Genomic DNA, 16,909 nt, shown 5'->3' with positions numbered 1-16,909 from the left:
GCCCGAGCCCAGAGCCCGACAAGAACCAGACTCCCAGACCTCTCAGAGCCCGATCCACAGTCCCTGCAAAGAAGGGACCCGTGGAGGCACCGAGTGACGTGGGACCGGACCTCTTGGAAGACACTCGAAAAGCTGACTGCGCAGCTTCTGAGGTATCCTCGATGTTGTGCTTTGGGGACTGAGAACCCCCACCACCGAGCAGCCCTTGCACCGAAGATCAGCCCCCCAGCATCTCCACGATCTGCGTGGGGCCCTTTTGCATTGTGCCACTCGACGCGCCATCCCGGCCACTAGCCACGTGGTCAGCGGCCATCTTGGTGACGAAACCGACGAACTACACAGCGGGTCTGGTTGCTCCAGACTTGCCCAAGCTCCTGTGAAAAGGAGCACTCGCTCTGACTTTGCTGGTCCGAGTGTTAAGCATCTTTCGATTCCTGCATGGCTTGCATTAGCCAAGGCCTGTTTGCTCCGATCAGGTCGCCGACACCGCCAACAGCGAGAAGCATGCGTGGGACAGCTCGTGACAGACTCCTGGACGTCCTCGACCCCCGGTGTCCACGTGGCTGCAGAGAGAAGCTACCCGACAACGCCTGTTTGCACCCGACATCGCCTGGTTCCAATCTGGTTCCACGGTAGTCACTGGCTAGTGACTTTGAACATTGTCCCCTCTGCTTTCAGGTCTTCACCACTTCAGATCCACCCTTGGATCCACCGGAACTCTTCACATCGAGCCGCCTGCAGCATCTTCAGCTCCAAGCACCATCGACTAGCGTGACGAAACCCGACACTACTTCGACCCTGTGCACCCGCTTCCTGTGGGTGAGGTAACTCAGCTCCGTCGGTGTTCCTACACTGGTACACATCTCAAGGGCCTGTGTCTTAAGTTTCAGCGTTCTAGGTCACTCGGAAGGTTCCTAACTAACTAACTTTGTACTTTTTACGCACCATAGACTTTACATTGGAAAGTGCGTGCACTATGAACAGTGCACCCGAGTCCCGCGGGCCTTTCCCGACTTAGTTACTGCTAGTCTCGAATAGCTCCAGCGATTCCCAAGGCCCTAGGCCTGTTTCCGTTCTGATTGGTATCTCTTATACCACTTTCTTAGTATATGGGTTAGGTGGCCCCTAGGGCTCATCCATATTGTGCAACTTTTGTGTATTTTAAACTGTCTTGGGATTTAACGCTTGTGCTTCTGTGCTCATAAAGAGTCCAGGGGATTTTATAGTTAATAAATCAATATATATTTTCAATATATATCTGTGTGGTGTCCCTTTCATTTGGTATTCAAGGGGGTTGTGTATGGTATTACAGCTGGCTTCACATGCCTTTCAGAGTTTAGCCTAAGACTGCTTTGTCCACGTTACCACTAGGATAACTGGTCTACAAGGTTGAATTAAACCAATCATCATAAGGGTTGCTTGGCATGGTACAAAGTGATCACTAGAATTAGTGAGCATTATATACCAGGCCAACTTCTCACATTGGTGAGCAGCGGATTGGGATCTGAGCTTGCTGTTGTTTTACCATTACAATCTTTGAGATTATCATTTGAAAGATCATACAGGTACCTGCTAGGTACATATAAAAACAAGACTAGTATACATAAGTTCTACTGAACTTAGTTGTTGTAGAGCAAAGGGAGTAGCACACCCTGACTACAACTACTAGATAGGTTTAGTAGGTAAACACCAGTGTAGGTAGATTGCAACACATCCACCCACACTAGAGCAATGTCTGGAGCAGAGGGTTCCACTGGGAAAATCCCTGTTGAGAGTGACCCTCCAAGGGCACCATCCAAATTTGCTATTTTTTCCTTTAAGGAATTAAGACAGCTTTGTGTCTTAAGGGGTCTGAGGACAGGGCCTTCCCCTACTACAGACCACCTAAGAGCTCTTAGACCAGTCTGAGACTCTAAAGCCCTCTAAGGCAGACCCTACTGGGAATGCTGATGGAGGCCATCCTTCAGAGGATGACACTGTAGACACCCCTGGCCCTATCATCCTGGTAGATGAGGAAGCCCCCATCACTGGAGCTCCTCAGGTAGATGAGGAAGAGGAAGAAGAGACAGAAGGGGGGAGCAGTGAGTCAGATGATGACAGAAATAGTCAGGTGCTGGTCAGTAGACTGAACCAGGCTAACTTAAGCCTATTTGGGACTGAATCTGGTAACAACCCATTCAGACCCCCAGGTGGACTTAACCAGAAGCCTAGGAGGAGAAGGACTCACTCAGGTGACTCTAACAACTCCCATGCGTGCACTTTGAACACTGCACCCGAGTCCCGCGGGCCTTTCCCGACTTAGTTACTGCTAGTCTCGAATAGCTCCAGCGATTCCCAAGGCCCTAGGCCTGTTTCCGTTCTGATTGGTATCTCTTATACCACTTTCTTAGTATATGGGTTAGGTGGCCCCTTGGGCTCATCCATATTGTGCAACTTTTGTGTATTTTAAACTGTCTTGTGATTTAACGCTTGTGCTTCTGTGCTCATAAAGAGTCCAGGGGATTTTATAGTTAATAAATCAATATATATTTTCAATATATATCTGTGTGGTGTCACTTTCATTTGGTATTCAAGGGGGTTGTGTATGGTATTACAGCTGGCTTCACATGCCTTTCAGAGTTTAGCCTAAGACTGCTTTGTCCACGTTACCACTAGGATAACTGGTCTACAAGGTTGAATTACAACCAATCATCATAAGGGTTGCTTGGCATGGTACAAAGTGATCACTAGAATTAGTGAGCATTATATACCAGGCCGACTTCTCACAATGGGTACTAAGCATCCACCGTGGTTTGGGTGCAGGCCCTGGCAAACACAACTGAGCTCAGCCTAAGGCCATAAGGGCAGGGGTTGAAAATAAAGTGTATTATAAAAAAAACTGATATTCACAGAAAAAAGAAGAGTTAAAAGAGAGTTCACTTCAGCTTAAAAACGTAAAAACCACCTAAGTTCCCATTGTGGTTTGCGGTGCACACAATACACACCATAACAATATTCTAAAGGAACAAAATGGCCATCTATTCCAGCATCTCAAATGGCCACAGGCGAGTTTGTGAGTCGGCTCGGACTCGAGAACCTTTTTCAAGATTGCTATTGATATTCCATGCGTCTGAGTCCCCCTTAGGCTTGCCAAGTTTTGGGTTGTAAGTGGACATTTTTTCCAGAGCCCGAAACTCTCTCAGTCACAGCAGACTCGCAAGTTTCAAGATAACTAAAATAAACATTTGCAGCCCTAATCCAGCCAATCACATAGCCTTTTGCAAATGGGATTAACATGTTTGACTTGCGAGAACAAATCACATATATCTAAAAGCGTTAACCCTTTAAAGCCCACTCTGCGGGGGCCGTGGTCAAGATGGTGGCGAGGTAGGATGCTCGTTTTCAAGCTCCTGCCCGCCTCTCGCCCATGAAAGCAAAGCACGGCTCCTGGGGGCCCATTTCGCATGAGATCGGCCCTCTGAGCCCCAGGAGTGCCGACAGTCTCGACTGGGCCGGCACTCTAATCTTACCGGAGCAGGGAGGAGCGGAGAGGCATACCCGGCCGCCCACGCCTCGACAACGCGGTGCCCGAGGCAAGGGACACCGAGGCCAGCTTCTTCCCTCTCAGCCTCCCATCTGGGCCCCTCTCCATCTGGTCGACTGGAGGTGCGTCCCCGGTGAAGCGGACGGTCACCTGCGGACGTCGTGGTTGTTGCTCTTGGCGGCGGATAGTAACAGAAGTCTTGAGCCTGCCCGGCGCCCTAGGCCACGCGGAGCACCGGCTTCAGGTACGCGCAGGCCAGCCGAGAGTGCAGTAGAGCCGGCGGCGGATCACGTGAGCCCCGAGGCCCCTGAGGCGACGCTGGTGCTGCCTGGCACTTACTTTGGACTGTGCCCTCGGGGGACTGAGCTATCTCTCGGGGTGCGAGTCTGCCCCATAGGGACCCCCACCCCGCAAGCGTTGGGGTGCTAACGGCCGGGACCGCGGCCTGGAGCTGTGAGGTGGAGGAGGTGCTAATGGCTGGGAAACGTCAGATCAACACCCAGTGGACCTGGCCCGCAGACCAACGCTTGCCTGCATTATCACCTATCTGGGACATCGGCGACTGCCCCGCGGCCGGAGCAAGAAGGCCTCGCGGGCCACCCGCCAGGCACGGGTTGAGTGCTTCGCGTCCCCCTCTCACGCGCTGTGGAGGTGGGACGTGCAGATCCTCGACCTTGTGGGTGAGGGTGGGTAAGGAGGCGGACATCTGGGTGCACCCAGCAACGATATTGCAGGTGAGGCTGGGGCAGTTGGGGACTGACTGACTGGAGGCCCCTCCGATCTACCTGTGCGGCAGGAGTGGTGACGGTCTATCTAGGGCCGGGCCGGCTATCCCACAGGCCTGTGTGTGCTTCCATCCACGTACAACTGAGAGGGGGCCGGGTGCTGCGTATGGCTGGACTTTTGCGTCAACTGAGTGTGCTGTGCGGACCCCCGGCCCGGTGTGGCGAAAACCTTGGCGGCCTAACAGGGGACAGTGCAGGAGAGGGTGGACGTCTGGGGCTGGTCCGGTGACTGCGCTGCTCCCCCACAGCGGAAATGTGGCGTGCTGTGACTGCCATGTGATCCACCATCGGAGCAACCTGGTCTTGGAGTGCGCACTCCGGGGGCTGACTCAACCTGGTGGGCTCCTTTGCCCTACATATCGCCGGCGCTCCTATCCGATACCCGCACTCAACAGAAGGTACCTGGGTCTGCAGTGGTCTTGTGTTCAGCCTCCTTGACACCTGGGGCATCTGGGCCTTTAAGAAGACCCCGAGGGTCAGACCACCCATGTCTTAGAACTTTGCGCCGTTTCTGAGTGCGGCGCGGCAAGAGATATCGGAGCCTTGCTCGGACGGTGGGTGGAGAGCCCTACGGACCCGCAGTGACCAGTGAGTGGCCGACCCCACGATCTCGCACTGCCCTAGAGCTGGACTTGCCTCTAACAAACAGCGCCATATTTTGGGAACCACTCTCGAGCCCTCCATACTCTGCTACGCACCCTCCACTGTTGGTGGTTTCCTACGGCTGGACCGGCGCCTGCCAAGAGTCACAGGATCTTCACCGGATCTCGGACGCCCGTACTGCCGAAATCAGAGGGGCTGGCTCGTCTTTGTTTCTGCTCAGCCTAAATCTCCCAGGAACGCTGGGGCCACCGGCTGGGGTACTCGCGCACCCCGGGGGGCCCACCGGTCTCTGGACGCTGCTCAGTGAGGTGCCTGGAGAGCCAAGGGAGCATGTCCAAATCTAGGACCAACAAGCCGAAACCCCTGAAGGATATCTTTGGCCGCCCACAGTCCATCCCTGATACGGCTGCCACAACACCGGAAGCCGAGACAGTGAAAAGCCACGTGGCCGCGGGGGATGAACCCATCAAGAAGGTCTTCCTAGAGTCGCTCTTCTCACTCTTAGGGAAGATATCCAGTCAGTCAAAGCTGAATTTGCCACGGAACTTAAAGACATACGCCAGGATGTTGACAGGTTCGGAGAGCAGGTGGCCGCACTCGAAGAGAAAAGCGACTCCACAGTCACAGATCTGACGACGCTCCAACAAGAAGTCCTTAGGTTGCAAGACCAGAATATGGACATGCAAATGCATCTGGAAGATATTGAAAACCGATCCCGCAGACACAACATCCGAATCCAGGGGGTGAAGATGACAGACGACACCCGGGACCTATTTGCTTTCACAGTTGGCCCCTTTCGGCACATACTCGGAGACTCTCATGAGGCTGATGTCGTCTTGGACAGAGCACACAGAGTGGGTCCACCCCGGGGTCCCAACGCGCCTCCAGCGGACATCCTGGTGTGTGTGTTCAGGACTTCAAGACCAAGGAGTCTATCCTCTCTAAGGCAAGGACTATCCATCCTATCTCATTCCAGGACCACTCCCTGGTCCTATACCAGGACCTAGCACTGATCACCCTTCAGCGACGGTGGCAGTTCCGCCTGGTGACCGACCACTTGCAGCAGCAGGGGATCTCGTACTCTTGGGGACACCCATTCTGCCTCATCTTTAGGTACAATAGCAAACTCCACCAACATCTTTGATGGAAGCCTACCGCCTGTTAGGCTTGACTCCACCAGGCGAGGAAGATGACGCCGATGGTGCGGGACCGAGGCAGGAGATCTCTCCATCAGGATGGCAGCGCCAGAGCAGGAGGCAGCGCCCTCGGAGGCCGCCGCCTCTGAAATTGCCTGTACCAACAAGAAGCACTGGCTACAGCTACCGAGGCCCTAGCGGGGGAGGGCTCTGAGGACAAGTGATGGGCCTGGAGCTATTCGACTTTCTGCACCTTCCTAATGCATCCTTGCTGGTTTTGGGTGGGCGGCGGGGAGAGGGTTCCCCTTCCCATTGATCACATCATGGACCCCAACTGGATGATATACCAGTCGTCTTGGGACGATGAACTCTTCTCACAAACTGTTCCTGTTCGGGCTGTTTTTGGGTTAGGGGGGGTCGGGCTCTTCTTTTGTGCGGGTTTTGCAGGATTTATTTTCAGGTGTTGTTCCCCTCGTCCACCTTCTACCCCCTTCCAGGCGCCAGATTGCAGCGCTGTAGGATGGCGTTCTCCCTCTTCTAGCCAGGAGCATTTGAGAGGCCCTCCCGGACCTCTTCCCAGCCAGTTCCCCCTCCACATGCCACATGCCCCAGAAATCGCTTAAAATTCTCACCCTCAATGTCCGCAGTCTCAATAACCCGATTAAACGCAAAGCGGTCCTCCACTATCTAGAACAGTCAAACGTTGACATTTGCCTTTTACAAGAGACCCACCTTGTCCCTAAAGATCACCAGAGATTGAGATCCCGTGCATTCCCCACGCAACTATTTTCCTCTAACTCCACTGCATCAGCCGGGGTTGCTATATTTGTCTCTTGCTCTTTCCAGGATAAGGTCCCCCAGAAAGAAGCTGAAATTAAGGGCCGCTTACTCACATACCGATTTCAGGTAGCGGGGATCCCCCTCATAGTGGGTTCTTTCTATGCCCCCAACGAAGGACTGGGGAGATTTTTCCATAGAATACTTACGGAGGCAACAGCCAACTATGAACGACACTTGCTTTTAGGGGGAGACTTAAACATGGTCTTCGACAATGTCATTGACCGCTCTTGTCAGCGCATGACACAGGTTGGAGCTCTCTCCCAGGCCGACCTGGATCGACTTCGGGACCTTGGACTCAAATATGTGGCACCATTTTCACCCCCACAGCCGGGCCTACACATACTACTCAAGGGCATATGAAACATATGCCAGACTGGATTACTTCCTTAGCTCTACCCCTCTACAGGTGCTTGCGATAGACACGGAGATCCTCCCTGCATCCCTATCTGATCACTCCCCAGTTGTAGACATATTTCACTTCCCACATGCCCGGTAACCACAGCGACACTGGCGCCTGCGAGATACACTATACCCATGCGTCCACGGACACTCAAAATCAAGACAGCCATCACAAACTTCCTGACACTCAACACCAATCCTGATACTTCTTTGGCGACGCAGTGGTCTGCCCTCAACGCGGTCCTACGAGGGGAAATTATCGCCATATCTGCGGCCAGTAATGTGGAGCGCAGTAACAAGAGAGCTGAACTAACCCAGAGGGTAGCAGAGCTAGAACAGATGCACCAGCGCAGAGGCGCAGCTCGTGCCTGGCGCCAGCTCTGTATAGAGAGGAAGCAACTAGCGGCACTAGATCAAGACAAAGCCGAATACTCGGCCCTTCGTCTCCGCCACTCCTATTACACGGGGGCAACAGATGTGGCCACCTCCTGGCTCATAATCTGCGGGAAGTGCAACAACTTCAGGGTGTACAGGCCATTTGGGTCCCCGGGGGAGAGCCCAAGTCGGAGGACGCGGACATAGCGGTAGCTTTCCGGGACTTCTACGCAGACCTATACTCAAGCGACTCTCTTGCCGCTCTTTATAGTCTTGACTACCTACAGACCGCACAAATAATCCCACTCTCTCAAGCACAGGCAGAATATCTGGACAGGGATATAGGGAAGGAGGAAGTTATCGCGGCCAGCTCCCGTCTCCGACTCGGTAAATCACCAGGGCCTGACGGCTACTCGGCAGCCTTCTATAAAACCTTTTGTGGCGAAGTTGCCCCCCTGCTGCAGGACCTTTTTAATACCTTCGCCCAAACGGGAACGGGAACCATCCCCGGAGAAATGTTGGAGGCCTCAATAGTAGTCATTCCTAAACCCGGGAAGGACAAGACACTTTGTAGCGCCTACAGGCCCATCCCCCTTCTGAACATTGATATAAAGCTCTACACGAGTATATTAGCGGCTTGCCTATCGCCCTATATGCCCCAGCTAGTGGAACCAGATCAGACGGTGTTCATACCACAGAGATAGACCAGCGATAACACTAAAAGAGTACTACAACTTATTGAAAAGGCCTCTCACACTCCAGGGGATTATATGCTCCTGGCCATGACGCGGAGAAGGCCTTCGACAGGGTACACTGGCCCTATCTGGAGCAAGTCCTGTTGAAATTTGGTTTTGGGGACAAACTGCGTACACAAAATCTAAACTGTTATCGCTCACCTAATGGGACGGTTCGGGTGAACGGCCAGACGTCGTCCCGAATTCCAATAAGCAGAGGTACAAGGCAGGGATGTCCCCTCTCTCCTCTCCTCTTCGCGCTATACATGGAGCCGCAACACCCCCTCATAGCCAGGCTTAAATTCGGTGGGATACGCAGATGATATTCTGCTTTCCCTCTCTAACCCGATCCAATCTCTGAGGGCTCTCTTTGTCGAACTTCATAGCTTTGCACGGGCTTCCGGGTTCAAGATTAATATGGATAAATCTACTGCCCTCGACATCTCACTCGCATCGGATACTCTGGCTCACATTCGCAACGAACACCCGATAAAGTGGTCCACTTCCACCATTCCATACCTGGGAGTGCAATTAGGTGCTACCATCCCCGCCACCATCGCTGCAAATTATGAGAAGCTTCGTATCCACATCCGTAAAGAGCTTGACCAATGGAAACACCACACACTCTCCTGGCTGGGCAGAATAGCAGGCTCCAGGATGACTATACTCCCTCAGATCCTTCCCCTGCGTCCCCCTGCAGGCTGGATCCAGGAAACCCAATCAGACTTGGCGCGATTCATCTGGCAGGGCCGTAAACCCAGGTTTAAGCACGCCATAGCAATTTTGCCTCCGGAGCAGGGCGGCGTTGGGGTCCCTGATCTGCACCTCTACTTTTACGCCTCCCAGCTCCGCTACTTAGTGGAGTGGAGTTGTCTTGAATCTGAGAAACCTTGGCTGTTCCAGGACCAAGCAGTTGCTGGTACGCCTCTACAGGGTATCCCCTTCCTTAACAAAGCACACAGACCTAACCTCTATGCCTTTTACATTACGAGCACCACGATGGAAGCATGGGATCGCAAGGCCATTGCCCATGAGCTGACGTTGTTCCCCTCCCCACTCACGCCACTATTTAATAACCTAGAGTTTCACCCGGGTACTGTTGCCAAGGCCTTCACACACTGGCGCCCTACCCCATGCAGAGAGTTGGGTCACTTATTTGACCTGGAAGGAATTATCCCATTTCCACATCTCCGGACAGATTACGGTATCCCCGTAACAGAGAGGCTGCCCTATCTGCAACTAAGATATTGGGCTCTCCTGCCACAAGTCAAGCCTGGTGCTCAGCGGTTATTGACTGCGTACGAGAAGTGGCTTGTCACTCGATCCAGCAACAAGAAACTAATTTCAGATTTCTACAACCATCTACTGCTCACCACTGTACAGACATATAACGCAGGGCGAGCACGTTGGGAGAGGGACTTGGGCCGCACTCTCACTCATAAGGAATTTGATAGTATTTATTATAGGGCCAGACACTCTGCATATCACGCAGGTCTTACCGAGACACTGACCAAAGTGGTAACTTACTGGTACTACACCCTGGAACGCCTTCACCATTTCGACCCCTGCCAAAGCCCCCTTTGTTGGAGAGAATGTGGGGAGGTGGGCACATTGGAACATCTCTTTTAGGGGTTGCAGCCGAATCCAACCATACTGGTCCCACATTTTAGACAACATAAACGCTCACCTAGACATACAACTTCCACACTTCCAGGCCTATACCCTCCTGGGCTTACCCAACCAGCTCATGTACCCGGCTAAGTCCCGAAGAGGTCGCCTTATCGCAATCGCCTTGGGAGCTGCTTCCCAGAATATACTTGCACACTAGCGCTCCTCCCCCAGCCTCCCCAATACTCCGGATGGCTGCAGAGACTTTGGACGGTGTTGGGATGGAAAACCTGACCCTCACTCTAGCGGGTAGGGCTTCAAATTCCCTGAACTGTGGCGCCCTTTCCTGACGCTATTCACATCAGAGTTCAGGGAACTGACATGCCCTAGATATTTACGAACCTTGCGCCTAGCGGACACACAAATACTACAGGCGAGCTCCTCGTGTAGGTCTCGCAGACCGCGATGATTCAAGAGGTACTCTGTCCCATCCCTCCCTTTTTCCTTTAGCCCTCTTATTGTATCCCATTTGGTGGACATGGGGTAGGGGTGGCGGTGGGATTTTTGGGTTTCTTTAGTTGTTTTGCTTCTCTAAGTGCCGTCTATTACCGGCTTTAGCAGACCCGCTTCATGCATCTACTACAGTACTACCGCTATCTACGACACCTGTTGTCTGTCATATGAGAATTTTGGGAGCAAGGGATCATGCTCCTTGTTTTGTCATTTGTCTTAAAATCCAATGAAAGATTTAAACCATAAAGCCCACTCTGCACTATTTCCAAACTCTAATACTTCAAAAACAGTCTGCGTGGGGGAGGAGTCAAGCTCGCGACCGTGATGGCCGCACTGTAGCTCGGCTCCGCCAGCTTTCCTGCCCAACACCCATATCCTGCCTAATATCCTGCCCCGAGACTACACATTCGGGCAGAAATGGCAAGGTGAAGCGACGCTCATACTCACCGTTTGACCCGGGGGCTCCTGCGAGCTGCGGATCCGAAGCTGAGCTCCTGCCTGATCCTGGGCCTTCTTGGCGCGGAGACCGGGGACTTGCCTGCGTGGGTCGGCCGTAGTGGCGGCGGCCCCTGGTGGAGGAGGGGGGTCGGCCGGGAAAGGCCGTTGTGCGGTTATGCCGGTGGAGACTGACCGGACCCGGTCCAGCGGCCGGGAAGCTCCGAGGTAGGGCGTGGCACGCCGTGGATGGGGGAAGACCGCGCAGGAGGTTACCCCCCCTTTGTTGCCTGGTCCGGCCATCTTGAAGCCCTGCGCCCGGAGGTGGCGTGTGGCGCCCACGGGGTGGTGACACCGGCGGACCCCCTTTTTGATGGCTCTCCTTTCTGCACCCAGGTTGCCATTTCTGGGGCTCGGGTGAACTCCAGCTGTGGCCTTGTTTGAGAGCCCGCTCCAGGGGGTGAGGAGTGTGGAGACGCGGCTGGACCCGCAAGATGGCGGCCGACGCCCTGGGACACGGATTTACTCAGGACGTCGGACTTGTGTCGCTGCAGTGCACGGGAGCCTGGTCCTGTGAGCGTGAGCCCACGCTTGGCGATGTCCTTGACGCTCTGCGATCTTTACATGCGGCCATGGCCCCCGTCGCCCCTGTGCAGGATAGACGATCTGCCGCCATTTTTGTTGGGTCGTCCCTCATGAACGCGGCTCGACTTCAAGTGAGCGCCGTTTCGTCCCCTTCAGCTGCTGCGGGGAGTGCTGCCGCCGTACATCGACAGGACTGTATGCCCGCGGCCCCGAATTTCCAGGTAGCTTGGACTGCGGCGAGCGAGGGTGCGGGCCCCGCCCTGGGGCCCGTTCCTGCTCGAATGTTCGGGGAGAGACGTGGACTGCCGATTCGATCTGCCTTGGTGAGGTCCTGTTGTTGCCTTGCGGGGAATACCTTACTCTCCGGTGCGGTGAGACTGCATCCATACTGGTTGCTGCTCCAGTTGTATCTAATGTATAGTGTGGACCGCCGCGAAAAGTTCTTGCCTTGTTGCTGGTTACTGGGATCCTCTGGCTTACACCCTTGTTCCGTTTTGCTCCGATCGAGTGGCTTCTCCACCTTGAAATGCTTGCTGCCCACTACTCTGTCTCGTATGGTGGCAATGACTAGGACGGGACAGGGGTGAGCCGGACTGAACCCTGAGGACAACTGGTTAACGGATGGAGATGAAGATTGCCCCCAATTACGATAATCTTGGCGATCCCTTTGAGGGTTTACGATACCTGAAACTGTGTCGATCTCGTTTAAATGTTGCATAAATGTGTGGGAAGGCGGGAGGCAGGGGCCGAACGACTCGATTGATGGTCTCCTCCCCCCCCTGGTTCCCTTCCCTTTTTGCCTCTTGTGTTCCTTTCCTTTTCTCTGACTTTTTCTATATTTCGGGTTCCTAATTAGGGCGAAAGGCACGCAGCTGGGGGGGTAGGCCGTAGCCTTCTGCAGGGGTGCAGGGTGGGTTGGGGCTTCTTATTTGTTCTTTTCCACTTAGTTCTATGGCTCTTTTGTATCCCTTTATCGGGGCGCCGCATCTGTGCGTATCCCCCATGGTATGCCTGCAGGTGGGACGGGGGGCGAGTTGTTCTTCTTTCTACAGTATTGATTGCATACACATTATGACTTGCATGCCCTAACCCAATAGCGGGATCCTCAGCCACATTGCGTGCATTTCTCGCTGTGGGGCGCGTACAGCGGCGCGGCATTCTTTCTTTTCTTCTTTATAATATTCCCCCCCCCCTCCCTTTCTTTTTCCCCCCTTTTTTCCTTACTATTTAGGTTAGTATAGAGGATGATTGTAACCACTGTTGCTGTTCTGGTTCCTCTGTTATGCACCATTATGATAATTTGGTGGTTGGTGGGCAAGCGACGGGCCACGGGGGGCACTGATTTGTATTATGGCGTCTATATCCTAATTGATGTAAACTGTTGCTGAAATCCGTCGTTATTGATGCCTTTCTGTCCTGACGCTTAGTTCGTAGCCTGCTAGGGGAACTCAGATGATCACAAACTGTAATTGCTCTGCTATACTCCCTATTATAAAAATTAACATTCTTTGATCCTGTTTTCGGCGGTCGTGCTCAGCTTTCCTCAGAACGAACTACTTGCTTGCACAATGCTGGGCGCTACCGGGACACCTCCTTCTTCTTTTATGTGACTTTCATAATGTGTTGTGGCCGGCCTGAATGGTTGTAGGCCCGTATTTGTATGCCTTTTTCTTCACAATAAAGGTTTAAAAAAAAACAGTCTGCGTTTTCCCATTCATCATTCTTCCTGCCACCAGAAGCCCCACCCAACCAGGACCTACTTAACATAGGCCGTCTGCGCCATCCATGCCTGAACCCTGCCCAGCTCCATGACCCCTGACCCTTCTTTCCCCCCTGCAGATACATCCTCGATACCAGACACCTCAACAAACACTGCCACAGTTCCGACCCACGATCTGCATCCACTGCCACAGCACACACACCAGCTCACCGACCAGCCACCTCCAGAACAAACCACAAACGCCACAGGAACAAAAACACCAACTCGCATGGGCCTTTCTCAACACACACCCACTACACAAACACACCACTGAGATTTGGGACGTTATATCCACCCTCACACCCAACGTCCTCTTCATCACGGAGACCTGACTCAACCCCACTTCTGCTCCAGACATTGCCATCGCAATACCCAAAGGATACAAGATCACTCATCGCAACCACATTAACAAGCTTGGCGGGCAGAGGGATCGCCATCATATACAAGGAACCCATCCAATGCACCACCACAAATGGTGACATTACCCCAGCCATAGAACACCTCAACTTAAGACTCCGAACAGACAGAAAAACAACCATCACGGGCACCCTCGGCTACCATCCTCCAGGATCAAGTCCAACCTTCTCAACTTCATAACTGACTTCATCGCCCCTCTCGTCAGACTCCAACAACTAAATTTTCCTCAGAGACCTCAACTTCCATCTCGACGACCACAATGACATAAACAGCACCAACGTCTGCAACGGCATGAACAACAAAAGACTCACCCAACTCTTCCACTGTCCCATGCACACCGCAGACCACACCCCATCTTCACCTCCAGCGACCGCATCAGGTACAGCCACACTACAGAACTTACCTGGACCGATCACTCTATCATCCCCTTCAACATGGGGAGAGGATGTAGCCTTCTGGCTAGAGGGGTCAATGTCGAAGCTGGGGAACCTGGTATGAGTCTTGGCAACGACGCTCAACATCCTGTGATTCTGGACAAATCACTTAATCTTCCTGTGCATAACAAAAAAAATGAATGTGTCCTCATGTAACAAAACTGGTGCTATGTAAAGCGCTCTGATACCCGATATCTTCGGGTCTAGTTCGCGCTATATAAAACTCTTTAAAAAAATAATAATAATAAATCACCAAATCACGGACATCCGCTCCCAGTCTGCCCAACACCACCCACCATAGCTGGAGCAAAGTCTCAAAGGACACATGGCTCAACACCCTCAACATCATCGACCCCGTCTCCTTCAACAACCTAGACCAGAATTTCAGAAACTTCAAAAATTGTAACACCAACTGCGTGACAGTATGGCTCACATTGGCAACAACACCCACAGAAGGCACACCAAGCAGGCTAGCTGGTACACTGAAGATCTCAGAACCGAGAAATGACATTGTAAACAACTGGACATTTTCAGCCCTCAACCTCTACCACAGACAGCGGAAAGAATCAAATAAAAAGGACTTAGCCTCACGCATCAAATCAAGCTCCAATAACACCAAAGTACTCTTCAACATAGTGAAAGAATTCTCCAACCCCTCAGCTGCAACAAACAATATTAACCCCTCATAGAAAGTCTGCGGTACCCTTGCAAATTTCTTCCCCAACAAGATTGCCAACATCTACAGAAACTTCAAACCCCAGCCCAAGGCCACTGACTTCTTCAAGCAACACAACAACCATGCTACCATCACATACATCCGACTAACCAAATGGAGCCAGCTCGGCCCCATAGGACACCACCTTTATCATGAACCTGGTCCACTTAGGGGCCCCATCTGTCCCATACCATCACCACATCTTCAATCTAGGTGACGCCACAATCAGCCACATACTCACCACCTTGTTCAACATCTCAATTTCCACAGCCACCTTCCCCGAGGACCGGAAACACGCAGAAGTCAACACCCTTCTAAAGAAACTATCAGCGGACCCCAGCGAACTCAACAACAACTGACCTATCTCCCTGCTCCTGTTCCTGGCTGAAGTATTAGAAAAAGCCATCAACTATCCTTACATCTGGAATGTAAACTCCTAGACAACTCCTCCCAATCCGGATTCTGCAACAACCATAGCATCGAGACAGCCCTCATCATTGCTACAGATGATATCCGAGCCCTATTCCACAAAGGAGAGACTGCAGCTCTGATCCTCCTTCACTTACTTGCAGCCTTTGATACGGTCTCCCATCACCCTTGTAACACAAGGCTGCAAACATAGGTATCCAAGGTGCCAATCCAAAATGGATCACCTCTTTCCTCACAGGAAGAGCGCAAAATGTCCGCCTTCACCTCCGAACCCAAGGAAACTCGCTCAGCCCCGCTCTCTTCAATACTTACACAACACCTCTGGCCATCATTGTCAAAACAAACTGACTCAACATCATATCCTATGCCAAAGACACACAACTCATTCTCTCCCTCTCCATAGACATCACCAACAACACGATCAACTTCACAACTGCATGACAGATGCCGCAGACAGACTTGTCCTGGATCTCCTTAGATAAACCCCCTACCTCAGGGAACTCCATTGGCTTCCTGTACAGAAAACATGCCAACGCAAGCTCCTGACCCACGCATACAAGGCCCTACACACCCTGCAGACCTGACTACTTGAACCACCTCTGCTTCGCGTCCCTTTCTCGAACCTTCAACCTCTGCAACTGACTTAGCAGATGCAGAGGTCATTCCTTCCCTTACCTAGCATCAAAGACATGGAATGAGCTATCCTTTCATCTACGAACCTCCCATCTCTTCAAGAGTTCCGAAAGTCCCTGAAGACTATTTAGCTGATTTACCCCACAGGTCAAGAAGCTCTCTACAAATCTACTGATTGATTGAAAATCTATTAGTGGATTTACACCAAATAAAAAAGACATACTTTCTTAGTAAAGTTCTACTTTAATGCCAAGTCTGATGTAAATACGTTACACCGTTTGGGATGTAGATGAGAGCAACACTTCCTATAGAGCTAAAATGAGAAATCACCTATTTTTTCACTTGACCTGTGAACGGATCTTAATTACATCAGTCCAACAGTCTCTGTACACACACACACATACACACACACAGGGAACCCTGGGCTGTGCCATGGTTTTGGTGGATAGCCTACACTTAAAAACAGACATTTGAGGTTAGCAGATTTACAATGTCAGTGGTGTTGTAGCGTGCTTCATCTACTATGAACTACCTTTTTTTCTTTTTTTGCATTATTTATGCGACATGCTAAGTGTGAAAGGGCATTGTTTTGATATACATACATAATATTCTAAGAGAGAAAATAGGGCGAACCCCCACGATGACATTCCAAAGGAATTTGTCTTTAAAAGATATGCTAGTCCACAGCCATCTTAACCCCAAAACCACCAATTGGCTGGGACTGGGGAGAGGTTTCTGAGGATGCAGCCAATGTAAAGCCTGTAAGTACCGCAGGCATATGCAGGAAGTTACTGTAGAAAGATTAAACAAGAAGTGGCGAATACACAAATTGATAACTTTCAAAACAGACTTTGCAGTCTGTGTGCTTACCTGTCCATGAGGGAAGTAGTATATTAGCTCCACTACCTTCCCTGTGAAGAAGTGCATCTTGGAACACTGGGGAGCAATACCCAACAATGATCAGAGCTATAGCACAGGCAAAAACG

The 16,909-nt window shown here is 51.9% G+C and overlaps 1 protein-coding gene across 1 annotated transcript in view; it reads right to left on the bottom strand.

Moving 5' to 3' along the window:
* The window catches only part of MAN2A1 (mannosidase alpha class 2A member 1), a 1,326,430-nt gene that overhangs the window by 1,142,135 nt on the left and 167,386 nt on the right, over nt 1-16,909 (bottom strand). The window lies entirely within an intron of this gene.

This window comes from Lissotriton vulgaris, chromosome 3_1, assembly GCF_964263255.1.
Source record: "Lissotriton vulgaris chromosome 3_1, aLisVul1.2, whole genome shotgun sequence".
In the NCBI taxonomy this organism is placed as follows: domain Eukaryota; kingdom Metazoa; phylum Chordata; class Amphibia; order Caudata; family Salamandridae; genus Lissotriton; species Lissotriton vulgaris.
This window is presented reverse-complemented; position numbering and strand designations above follow the sequence as displayed.